At 34.4% G+C, this 13,571-nt stretch overlaps 1 non-coding gene across 1 annotated transcript; it reads right to left on the bottom strand.

Annotated features, from left to right (window-relative positions):
* Nucleotides 1-13,137: 13,137 nt before the first annotated feature.
* LOC120082322 (U1 spliceosomal RNA) lies at nucleotides 13,138-13,297 on the bottom strand. Its single transcript, XR_005483152.2, has one exon. It is a non-coding gene; the product is annotated as a U1 spliceosomal RNA (small nuclear RNA).
* Between the last annotated feature and the right edge of the window lie 274 nt (nucleotides 13,298-13,571).

The raw sequence follows: 13,571 nt of genomic DNA on the forward strand, positions 1-13,571 counted from the left end.
TGAAGTAAGGGGCAAGAGGAGTACTAACTGGCTTTGCTTTCTCCATCTTTAACCTCTATAAAATCTTTGAACAATATTCAGATTGGCTAACAAGCAATCTGCCTTGTTTTCTGTCTCTTTCTATTTCAATGCCTAGGATCCTCCTTGACTCCCCTAGGTCATGTCAAATTCTCTCTTAAGAAGTATTTTTACTTGCTTCAATTCCTCTTTGGATCTCCCAGCCAGCAGCATGTCATCTACATAGAAAAGTATATAGACCGGTTCCTTGAAACTACTGGTATTTGTGTATACACACCAATCAAATGAGCTCCTTTTGAACCCAATCTTGGAGATCACCTCATCAAACCTTTCATACCAGCATCTCAATGACTGTTTTAGGCCATAGATGGACTTGTTCAACAAACACACAAGGTCTTCTTCTCCACTTTTGACATAGCCTTGAGGTTGTCTCATGTATATTGTCTCAGTCAACAACCCATGTAAGAAGGTTGTATTTACATCCAGCTGGTCTAATTCCAAATCTTTCTATACAAGGGAAAGAAGCAGCCGGATGGAAGTATGCTTTACAACTGGAGAAAACACCTCATTATAGTCAATGTCTTCCTTTTGAGTAAACCCCTTAGCAACAAGCTTAGCCTTGAACCTAGACTTTTGCACACCTAGAATCTTCTCTTTAAATTTGTCGATCCATTTGCATGAGATAGGTTTGTACCATTTGGGCAAAGATAATAATCTCTAAGTGTCATTTTGATTGAGAGACTTCATCTCATCATTCATAGCCTCAATCCATTGTCTAGCATTCGGGCTATTTATTGCTTCTTCAACGCTGGAAGGTTCATTATTACTCGAAATGGTAGCACTCAATGCTACACTTGCAAAGTCGGTCTTTTGGTACCTTGCTGGTGGTACTATAGTTCTTCTCGGTCTGTCTCTTGCCAATGAGTAGTTGTGCAAGTCTCTATGTGTCTCAACTTGATCACTTGACATGTGATCACTAGATTCAGCTGCCTCATCACTTTCTAACTCTTGGTTTTGTGAGAAAGTAGAAGCTTCATTATCATTTTGAGGCTCCACCTCAAATCTAGTGCTACTAATCTTGGTTCCTGTTGAAGATGGTTGTTCTGACATCATGAACATTTCATTTTCTCTAAAGATCACATCTCTGCTGTTCACACACCTCTTTTCAATTGGATGCCACAGTCAAAGCCTTTTACTCCCGATGTAAAGCCTAAGAACATGCACTTTACAGCCCTTAGTTTCAATTTCTCTTGGCTTTGATGCACATAGCCAACACAACCAAACACTTTTAGGTGTTCCAGCTTAGGTGGCTGCCCTGTCCACCTCTCTTCAGGAGTCTTCAGCTCTATAGATTGATGAAGGCATCTATTAAGTGTGTATAAGGTGTAGGAGACAGCTTCAGCCTAATATTTTTCAGGTAACAAGGCATTGGACAGTTGACATCTTACTCTTTCTAACACTATTCTATTTAATCTTTCAGCCACTCCATTTTGTTGAGGTGTGAATCTCACAGTTCTATGCCTCACTATGCCTTGCTCCCTACAATACAAATTAAACTCCTCTCCACAAAACTCTAAATCGTTATCAATTCTCAAATGTTTAATTTGTTTAGGGGTATGCTTCTCAATCAAGTTCTTCCATTCTTTAAATCTACTAAATACTTCATCTTTGGATTTTAAGAAATAAACCCAAATCTTTCTTGAATAGTCATCTACAAATGAAATAAAGTACCTTGCTCCACTAAGAGATAGAGGGTGAGCTGGCCCCCACAAGTCGGAATGCACATATTCAAGGATTTCCTTTGAAGTGTGTTGTTCTTTGGGAAATTGTTGTCTAGTTGCTTTGCCCAATATACAATGTTCACAAAATTTAAGGTTATCTCTAACCCCCTTTGGTAGTATACCCTGTTTAGATAGCACTTGCAGCCCCCTCATATTGATATGAAAGAGTCTTTTGTGCCACAACTCATCTTCAGTAGGTTTCTCATTTGTTGCTAACAAAGTCGAGTGTGTCATTTACACATCCTTGATGATATATGGACCATTTACCTTGGTTGCCACCAAGACCACTTTGGAATCCTTAATAATTTCAAAGGTGCCTCCCACACCCCTATATTGACATCCTATGGCATCAAACATCCCCAATGAAAAGAGATTCCTCTTCAAAGTTCGAACATATCTCACATTCCTTAGCAATTTGATTGAACCATCCTGCATCTTCAAGGACACAGACTCTATTCCCACAACTCTGCATGTATTATTGTTTCCCATATAGATCAGCCCACCATCTCACTTCTTATAAGTGTAAAACTATCCCTTGAATGATGTCATATGAACTGAGCAACCAGAATCTAACACCCAATCTTGAGTCTCCATAGTATTCTAGTCTCCACCTTCTTCAATAGTAGCTAAAGAATTCGAATAGACTAAGGAATTCTCACCTACAGCAGCCTCGGTCTGTTTACCCTCCTTATTCTGTTGGTTCAATTTTCTCTTCAAGGCATAACAGTCCTTTTTCATGTGCCCCATCTTGTGACAAAAATGGCACTTTATTTTGGACTTGTATCCATTGTTCTGTTTGCCTTTCCTAATGTTCTTGTTCTTCCCTTTAGAGAACAAGCCTTCACCTCCTGGTTAATTCTTCTTGGTCATTTGCAATTCATGCTCTCTGACTCTTACAACTGATATGTGGTGATTCTTTCTCTACCGTGCTTCAATGTAGTCTTCACATCTTTGAAAGTTTCTGGTAGAGAATCCAATAATATGAATATTTCATTCTCTTCTCCAATGTTATCTCCAATCGATCTGAACTAGAAAGACGGCCTCTTGAGCTCATTAAGATTGTCCATGAGGGACTTTGCTAGATCCATCTTATATGTGAAGAATCTTTCTCTCAATAAAGCTTTATTGGGTAGATCTTTGTTGAGATAGAATCTCATTTAACTTATTCCACAGGGCATAGGCAGTAGGTTGATCCACAATTTGCCTCAAAACACTGTCTGTGACATTGAAAATGATGGTTCCATATGCATTTGATTCAATAATCTTTTTGTCTGCCTGAGAAAGTGTTTCGGGTACTTCGCAGGGTTCGTAATGGCCAAAAATACCTTCTGCTGCCCAGGGACTGCTTTAATATTTGCTTTCCATAATTCAAAATCTGTCTTGCCGTCGAATTTCTCAGTCTCATATCTGGTAGTTGTCATTCTTGGTCTTCAAGATTAATTACTCCAAATCAAGAATTCAAATCTTGTAGTTGTCTTGAACTGTTCACTAGGCTCTGAGACCACTTATTGTCCCAGATGACTAGATCTTCACGTTAATAATCACAATACACTCAGTTTTAACGGTTGATAACAATTCAAGAGTCAGGGGAGATAGAATGTAGATGCTTTAAAATCCTTCTGTCGTTTACCAAAAGTTTGCACAATCGTATAGACGATGCACCAATAACTAAATGATAGGCCAATTATGTAAACAATAGGAGGAAGCGTTAAACGATCGTGTAGATGACAGTTTTCTGAAGCTAGACGATTTTTTAAACGACAACTGAAGATCTAAACGATCGTATAAACGATTGCACGCGGAGCTAAACGATCGTGTACATGATGTGATAGGAACTACACGATTGTATAAATGATACTTTAGCAAAATCTAAACAATCGTTGAGGAAGAAGAAAAGACACAGGAGTTTAAGTGGTTCGGCCAAAGGCCTACGTCCACTGTGCAAATTGGGAGGTTCTCTTTATTACTCTTCAATGTATTACAGAACGAAAATGCCTTGCTCTCTCAATTACAATTCACTCTTTCATTAATCTCTCGATTGATTTCGTTTATATATGTGTAGGCGATTCGGTCAACGATGAAGATCTTTAGTAGTCACAACATTTAACAGAAAGAAGATGACTATCGTTCAACTGCCAGCTGCATTGTTCTTTCTTGATTTCGAATCTTTCTATAACAATACTCCATTCACTTGTAGGCTTAAAATTTTATGGAAAGAAGGATCTCGTGCTTTAATGTTATTTCAGTCATCAATCTACATTAAAGCTTATTGACGAGCACAAAATATTTCAACATAAAAAATGTGTTGAGTTTTGATAAAATATTAGAAGTGCAATTATCCTACATTGAAAAAGTTAAAAAAAAAGTCACGGACTATGAATACTATAAAAGAAGCATATGCATTTGATTTCAAATTGTCCCAAAGAGAAACATTTTAAGCTTAGGTGTACTACTCTAATTAAATTCCCTTTTGTATTCTCTAGTTTGAGAGTGAGATTAAATGGTGTAAGTAATATAAAAGCTTCAAGAGAGTGCCTTTCTAATTAGGATTAGAAGAGAGAATTATTTTGTTTGATTGTAATAATTTTTCACATAGTGAATTTCTGGTAGGTCATGGTCTTTCTCCAAGTGAGCTTTCCACATAAATTTTTGTGTTTTTCTAGTTTTAATATTTTCTTTTAATTTCTCTATTATTTTTCTGTTTATTCTTGTGGAAGTGGTAGGTTTTTTCCCAACGAATTAGTCCTCCCATAAAAAATGTCCAAACTATTTATCAATTGACTTATACTTATAATGGGTAAAGGTTAGCATCAACAGTTGTGAACTTGTGATAGCATTCTAACGATCAATAGCCCGTTCTCCTACCCTCAAATTTTTTGCTTGTACTAGAAAGGTTAAATTACAAATTTGTTCTTTATGGTTGAGAGAAAGTTAGAATCTAGTCCATATGGTTTTAAAGATTTTTTTAAAAAAATAAAAAAGGTTAAAGGTTAAATTTTAGTCCTTATGGTTTGATAAAATTTCATAGATAGTCTCTATAGTTTGATGAACCTCTTATAAATAGTCTCTACCTTATGGATTATTTAGGAGTATTTTATTAAACACTTCATTAATAGTCACTACCGTAGAGTCTATATAGAGAACTTTATCACACCATAGGGATCACTAAATTCTAATTATAAACTATGAGGGTTAAATTCTAACTGTGTCCAAACATAAGGGAACAAATTTAAAATTTAACCTACTAAAAAACATGTTTGACTTAGAGCCATCTTTTATATTGAGGGGTGTCAAAGGAATTTTTCTAAGGAGCATATGAGTGACAAAAAGATTATGAAATGATCATGTTGATCTCTAAAGATAGTCTTCCCTCTGGCAAGTAACTTAACACAAGTATGTGATGCATTTAAGTTCCAAGGAATGAATCATGTATTCAAAGTATTACAAGTTGAAATTTAGGTTATCTAACATATGATAGAACTTGTTACACACGATGTTACAACATTTTCAAAGATGTCATAGATAAATGCAGGAAAATAAAAATTAGAATAGAAAAAAGACTTTAGTAACTTAGTTCGATGTAACTACCACCTACATCTAAGGCAGTGTGCCCGTAGAAAGATATTTATATTATAAAATCAAGCAATTACTGAAGAAAATCGGACATGAGGATTTTCATGAGCAGTGGAATGATCATTCCAAATTTAAATCGCATTTGAACAACAACAATTACAGTCACGAAACGGAAACATACAAGCTATGCAAACAACGAAATTATAGCATGCTTTTCTACGATCAAAGGAAGAATTACCCATACCTTTGAAGACTTATCCTCAACACCCTTGATCATGAATGCTTGATCACTCAGCAAGACTGCAACACATGAATGCTCAGACACTTCGACTGCAACATAGCACGATCACAGCAGCCACGAACACAACGAACACCAAGATCATAGACACAGTGATCTCAACAAACGGCATCCAAGGACCTCGACTGAGTTGAATACGACACCAGCACAATGGCTACCTTGGTATTCTCAGTGTGAGAATCCAAAAGTGTGGGCTCTGTGTGGACTTGGTTAGAGGACGAGATCGGAGGAAGAACAATCATGTAAACGATTGAGCAAGTGGGAGATGACAAAAGTCTATAGTATAGACGATGCCCAATCATTTAACAGAAGCTATGCGATCGTTTAGCTAATCGGCCAGCTGAGTGACTATCGTAGAGATACACTCCACGATCGTCTAGTCTCTCATCAGCTGTCATTTAGTAAATCTCATTTACTTGACAGCCACTGTGAGAACTTTCCGAGAATAGAAACTCTCAATTCAACTACTAAATTTAGGAAAACATTTTTTCTTTTATCTCACGGTTACCATGAAACCACCAATAACCTCCCACTCAATTGGTTATTAGAGAAAAATAGATAATTATCCAATAATTAATATTATTATAAATATATATGATAACCAACTTACCATACTATATTTATAACCTATAGTTTTAATATTTCATCTCATAAAACATATAAACCATAGCTTTTTTTCTATTTCATGGTACTTAATGTAAATCTCATTTACATTAATCCTCCACATGATGTATCTCATACATCACACCGATCAAATCATATATAATCAAATTACCTCTTGTCAATTTGTACATTTCAAATCAACACCAAGAATTGATCCTTAACTTGAATCCATTGAGCTACCAAGGGGACCTTATGGACCTGTAGCTCAAAGCTCCAACGGTACATGAATAACTTACTAAAGGCTTTAGTCATAAGATCCACCATCCGTTAACAACCACGCACTCCACTAAAGACCAACAGTTGAACTCTCCTTACCACAGATATATTATGTGTCCATATCAACCAATCAATAGTGTGATAACCCTTCACAGATCGCTTGTAAGTACAGCTGAGCCAATAACCGTTATGCCCCTATATTTACATCTAATTCCTTAAGTACTACTGATCCCTCTAATGAACATAAGTCATAGTCCTACTATGACTGAGTTCTCTCTTCCAAAGAGAAATTGTGGTCACTATGTTCAAGCCATGGAATCAGCCTTTAAGGGAGTAATCTATCTACTTACCCCTGCTTCGGGGAATGAGTGAATTCCATCTTGTGTAACTGAGTTCCCAGCTACCAAATAAGACAAATCCCCAAAAAAGTAGGCATGTTGAGTTGGCAATCTGGCCACTCTCACCCATACTAATCAAATGAGCGCCCTCAAAGGCAGGAGTTCCCAAAACACTCAGGATTGAGGTTATGTCACCTATGGTCGTTTAAATGAGATGTAAGTCTTCAGTATCAACGGCGTTATATACAGAGATGAATTATCTCGTGGCTCGATCTTATACAAACTCTTTGTATAGGACGCCCCCGCTCGCATGTCTCCACATGAATGGTCAAGGTCTACCATCTATAGTAGTTCACGACACTTGTAAACCTCTATAAAGTGGGTCATATTCGAGTCACCAGGATCAGGTATCCCACCTTAATCCTTATACTACAAACCTATTTAGGTTATCACTTAAGGCATGATCCACTTGTATATCTCATATACATGCTTAAGTTTACATACAATAACCATGGAGCTTTGTTTATTAGATATGAGTAAAATTGAAGGAAATCGAACATGAGGATTTCCATGAGCAGCGGAATGATCGTTTCAAATTTAAATCGTATTTGAACAACAACAATTACAGTCGCAAAACGAAAACATACAAGCTATGCAAACAACGAAATTATAACATGCTTTTCTACGATTAAGGGAAGAATTACACATACCTTTGAAGACTCATCTTCAACACCCTTGATCACGAACGCTCGATCACTTAGCAAGACTGCAACACACAAACCCTCGAACACTTCGACTACAACACAGCACGATCACAGTAGCCATGAACACCAAGATCACGAACACGACGATCTCAACGAACGACCTCCAAAAACCTCGACTATGTCGAGTTGAGTACAACACCACCATAATAGCTACCTTAGTATTCTCGGTGTGAGAATCCAGAAGTGTGAGCTCTGTGTGGACTTGGTTAGAGGACGAGATCGGAGGAAGAACAATCGTGTAAACGATTGAGCAAGTGGGAGATGGCAAAAGTCTATAGTATAGACGATGCCCAATCGTTTAACAGAAGCTATGCGATCGTTTAGCAAAAGCTATGTAATCGTTTAGCTAATTGACCAGCTGAGTGACCATCGTAGAGATACACTCCACGATTGTCTAGTCTCTCATCAGCTGTCGTTTAGTAAATCTCATTTACTTGACAGCCACTGTGACAACTTTTCGAGAATAAAAACTCTCAATTCAATCACTAAATTTAGGAAAACATTTTTCCTTTTATCTCACGGTTACTATGGAACCACCAATAACCTCCCATTCAATTGGTTATTAGAGAAAAATAGATAACTATCCAATAATTAATAATACTATAAATATATATGATAACCAACTTACCATACTATATTTATAACCTATAGTTTTAATATTTCATCTCATAAAACATATAAACCATAGCTCTTTTTCTATTTCATGGTACTTAATGTAAATCTCATTTACATTAATCCTCCACATGATATATCTCATATATCACACCGATCAAATCATATATAATTGAATTACCTCTTGTCAATTTGTACATTTCAAATCAACACCAAGAACTGATCCTCAACTTGAATCTATTGAGCTACCCAAGAGACCTTATGGAGCTATAGCTCGAAGCTCCAACAGTACATGAATAACTTACTAAAGTCTTTAGTCACAGGATCCACCATCTGTTAACTGCCAAGCACTCCACTAAAGATCGACAGTTGAACTCTCCTTACCACAGATATATTATGTGTTCATATCAACCAATCAACAGTATGATAACCCTTCACAAATCGCTCGTAAGTACAACTGGGTCAATAATCGTTATGCCCCTATAGTTACATCTAACTCCTTAAGTACCACTGATTCCTCTAATAAATATAAGTCATAGTCCTACTATGACTGAGTTCTCTCTTCCAAAGAGAAGTTGTGGCCATTATGTTCAAGCTCCGGAATCAGCCCTTAAGGGAGCATTCTATCTACTTACCCCTGCTTCGGGGAAGGAGTGAATTTCATCTTGTGTAACTGAGTTCTCAGCTCCCAAATCAGACAAGTCCCCAAAATGGTAGGTATGTTGAGTTGGCAATCTGGCCACTCTCACCCATACTAATCAAAGGACTGCCGTCAAAGGCAGAAGTTCCCAAAACACTCAGGATTGAGGTCATGTCACCTATGGTTGTTTAGGTGAGATGTAAGTCTTCAGTATCAACGGCGTTATATACAGAGACGAATCATCTCGTGGTCTGATCTTATACAAACTCTAGGACACCCCCATTCGCATGTCTCCACATGAATGGTCAGGTTCTACCCTCTGTAGTAGTTCACAACACTAGCAAAACTCTACAAAGCGGGTTGTATCCGTAATGTCACCAGAATCAGGTATCCCTCCTTAATCCTTATACTACAGACCTATTTAGGTTATCACTTAAGGTATGATCCACTTGTATATCAGTAAATGTCAGATAAAATAACTCTTATGATAACCATGGAGCTTTGTTTATGGGATATGAGTAAATGTCAGATAAAATAACTCTTATTTTATTCATAACAATATGTATAAATTACAAATTACAAGACTCCATGAGAATTAGGACACCAATCTCAATGATTACAACAATGTACTTATCTCCGCAGTTACAGTGGCACTCGAATAACCCAACTTAGAGAATAATTATTTAGGATCCCTCTAAGTGTGAGACTCTCTCTCAATGAAACTTAGGCTCCCCTAAGTGTGAGATCCCCTCGTCTTCAATGTACTTAGACTCCTCTTAAGTACAAGAATATTAGTGAATGATCATTTAAGCTCCCCCTAAGTGTGAGACTGTTTTTCAAACGTAATCTTTCAACTTTCTTGTGAACGTACCTTCACTTTAAGAATTTAGACTCCCCTTAAGTTTTCAAATTTCTTCACGAGTAATGATGTCTTAAGCTCCCCCAAGATAAAGAATCCCTTCTCAAGTGTTAAAGTCTTAGGTTCAGGATTGGCAACGGAGCCAGCGGGGCGGGGGGGATTCCCCATCCCTGTCCCGCAGGGGGTACTTCCCCCCATCCTCGCCCCCGTCCTCTCCAATTGAAGGCAGGACAGGGACAGGGATTCCCCGCCGGGGGAAATGGGTCCCCGCGAGGACCCATCCCCGTTGTTCTTTTTTTAACAAATATATATATATATATATTAAAAAAATTATCAGGGTTGAGGATAGGGACGAGGATGGGGCAGGGATACCCTCCCCGTCCTTGTAGCATTATATAAATTTCTCGATATAATTCTAAACTTAATTATTAATGAACAAAAAATCTCTCCCACAACTCTATTCTTAACTTTTTTTTTAGGGCAAAAACAAATAATATTTCTTTTTTTTCAAATTAATTTTAAGGGAGATGGGAAATTATTTAGAGAATGAGAACCAAACTAAGAACATTCATGTGGATGCATTACTATATGTTTATTGCCCTACAAATATTTCTACATATATATAATTTATACTATTATTTAATATTAGCATTGTGCTTGTCATTTTTAATAAAAATTAAGAGATTACAAATCATTAATTCTTGCCTGTGATGTTTTGTGTTTGTTTCATTCCCATATTTAATTACTAATTGATTCACAATTGCTTTGCTGTTAATCAAAACAAAATCATGATTGTGTTGAAACTTTGCACATAAAAGGTATAAAACTATTTCTCCAAAGCCAAGTTTACAACAATTAATTTTATTTATTATTTTTTTTTATTTTGAGTTCTTATAACAAAATCATAAATAATAACCTTACCTTCATAGTTACTTCAATTATTGGAGATAAAATGCGTAAAATGGCTATAAATTTGATAAAGAGATATTTTTGGAAGTTTTTTTCTTTTTCTAAAAAACAAGATATTTTTGGAAGTTAACTCAAAACATTTGATGATAATTTTATTTATAGTTTTTAATTTAATTTTTTTTTTTTTTAAGCTAAAAGAGGTGCTTAGATAGATAAATACATGAAAGCAGAGTTTAGGTATGAAAAAAAAAAAAACAAACAAAATAAAACAAAGAGATGGAGAGAAAAAAAATGGAAAATAGAGATTTTATGATGAAAATTAGAAGCCAAAGCAAACATAACGCCATCCGCATATAGATATATCAGTGATTAAGAGGTCTATGATCCAAATTCTTCTATCCCTATTATACTTTTTAAAAATAAAAAAAAATTATACCAAAATTGTGTAGAAATAAAATTAAAGAAAGGGAAAAAAATGCAAAGATAAAAACTTAAAGGCTAAATTATAAAAAATGATTTTGAACTTTGTATTTCATGTAAAAAATACTCATAAACTTTCAAATGTTTCAAAAATGTCCTTACACTTATACTATTAAAAAAGTTCAAAACTATCCTTACTGTTAATTTAGATGGAAACCGTTAAAATTATGTTTCATAAATATTCCTGAAAATTTGTTTGAAGTTTTCTTGAGTTTGAAGAACCAATTTTAAAATAAGTTATATAAATAACCCTCAATTTTTTTAATATAGATACTCTAATTTTTCTTCTATTTTTTTCAAATTTTACACCAATTTTTTCAACAAGAAAAAAACTAATTTTTTTAAGTTAAAACATAAAATCTCACCAAGTTCAAAACTCAAAATCTCCCCTTACATACCAAAACAATAATAGCCAAATAAAAAAAAATATATATTTGGCTAGTAATACGCACTCAATTAATAACGTACAACTTTATTAGAACATTTAAGTCCTAAAATCCCTTTTTGCTAATGCGTCCATTATTTTCTTTATTCTTATTATAGTCCAAGATACTAGTTTTATTTGTATAATTATTTATTGATATAAAGATAATATTGAACAATTAACAAAAAGGAGAGTAAGCGGCGTATTAAATAAGAGATGGGAGAAAAAAAAAATAGAGAAGTAATAAGGCATTAATGGTTACAGCTCATGTAACAGTATGAGTGTTTTTTTTATTTTTTTATTTTTTTATTTTTAAGTTTAAGAGTATTTTTAAACTTTTGAAAGTCTAGGAGTAGTTTTGACACAAAGAACTAGCCGTTTTCATCCAAAACTAACTCTAAGGATATTTCTAATTTATTTTAAAAATTTTGAGGGTATTTTTAGAACTTTTGAAAGTTCAAGTGTGTTTTTTTTACCTAAAGTACGAAATTTAGGAATATTTTATATAATTTAGTCAAGGTTAAAATATCATTTTGATCTCTATTTTTTTAATTCTTTTTCCTATTTTAATTTATATACTTTCAAATATTCAATTTTCAACTCTCAATCATTTTTAAAAATAGCTTCTGAAATTAGTTTGCGGTAAATTTTATCCCACAAGAAAATGTTAATTTATTTTATCCTTTTTTATAAATTGTGAAAATATATTCGCATATTATCTTTTATTGTGTGATTTTTTTTAATTATTATTTAACTAATTTCGATTAAAAAAAATTAAGCTTCAAAGACTTAATTTAGGAATTTATTGAAATTGTAAGTAAATTTAAGATTATTAATAATATTAAAATTAAAAAAATTAAATGTACAAAAACTAAAATATATAGGAACCAAAGTCATATTTAACGAAAATTATAATTGGAGAGAAAAATAAACTAGATATATGCATTTGAGAGGAAATAAAGAAAAGTACACTAAAGAAATATCTTCTTCATTTCGGATTGTTGTGGTTTTTAGAAAAATTTTCGCATTTATGTTTTCTTTTTTTGTGTGTGTAAAATTAGGCGCGCCATTTGTAAAATCGAATTAGTGTTTGGAAAATTTGAGCTTGTTTGGTAAATGAAATAAGATTTACTATTATTTTTTATAATTTATAAATTATTAAATAATTGTTTAAAATAGATATATAAAATAAATATTAATTTTAAATGACAAAATTAAAAATTACATGTGAGCCAATCGAATTTGGAAGGTTATTTAAAAAGAAAAAAAAATCCTTTGCATTAAATTAAAAAATATTCTTCATTCATCACAATTTCACATTAACCTTTAGTTTCTCTATTGAGTGTCGCATTAATGCATAACAATATTCAATAAAAACTAAAATGAAGTCTCATTTTGGATAGACTTTGAACTTTTTATCATTCTTCCATAAGTTCGATAGACCCATCCATTGTCATTCTAATTAAGATCGAGAACAAGAAAATAATTATTTGTACAAAATAGTTCTCAAAGAAACTAATTATGCAACAATTAAATAATAAAAATTGGGAATTGAGAATTGGAAGGGACCGCGCGTACGCAGGTCCCCACTAGCACAAATTATGATGTAGGCTCCACCACTTGGGCAGGCCTTAAGCCCACACCCCTCCAAAGTGCAATGGAGGCCATGGGCCTAGGATATGGGCCTTATTGATCACCCAGTATCCCCATCCAGGTAAGTGAGTTCTTCCTCCCTTCGCCTTCTCTTATATACCCTCACCCCTCACTTCCTCCTTTACATCCGATCGATGTGGGACAACCATTTCTTCATAATCCTTTTCCACCTCCAAAATCCAAATATTGTGTCCAACTAAAAAGAAGATTATCTTTAATAAAATAAAACCCCAAATTCATAAGAATATGTATATCCAAATGGATTAAAGGTTTGATGTTGAAAGTGGTCCTCCTATCACAATTGAAGATTATCTACCTCACATCAACAACAAGATTTGTCTAT

The sequence above is a fragment of the Benincasa hispida genome, chromosome 7 (assembly GCF_027475165.1).
Source record: "Benincasa hispida cultivar pf3 chromosome 7, pf3_genome.v1.1, whole genome shotgun sequence".
In the NCBI taxonomy this organism is placed as follows: domain Eukaryota; kingdom Viridiplantae; phylum Streptophyta; class Magnoliopsida; order Cucurbitales; family Cucurbitaceae; genus Benincasa; species Benincasa hispida.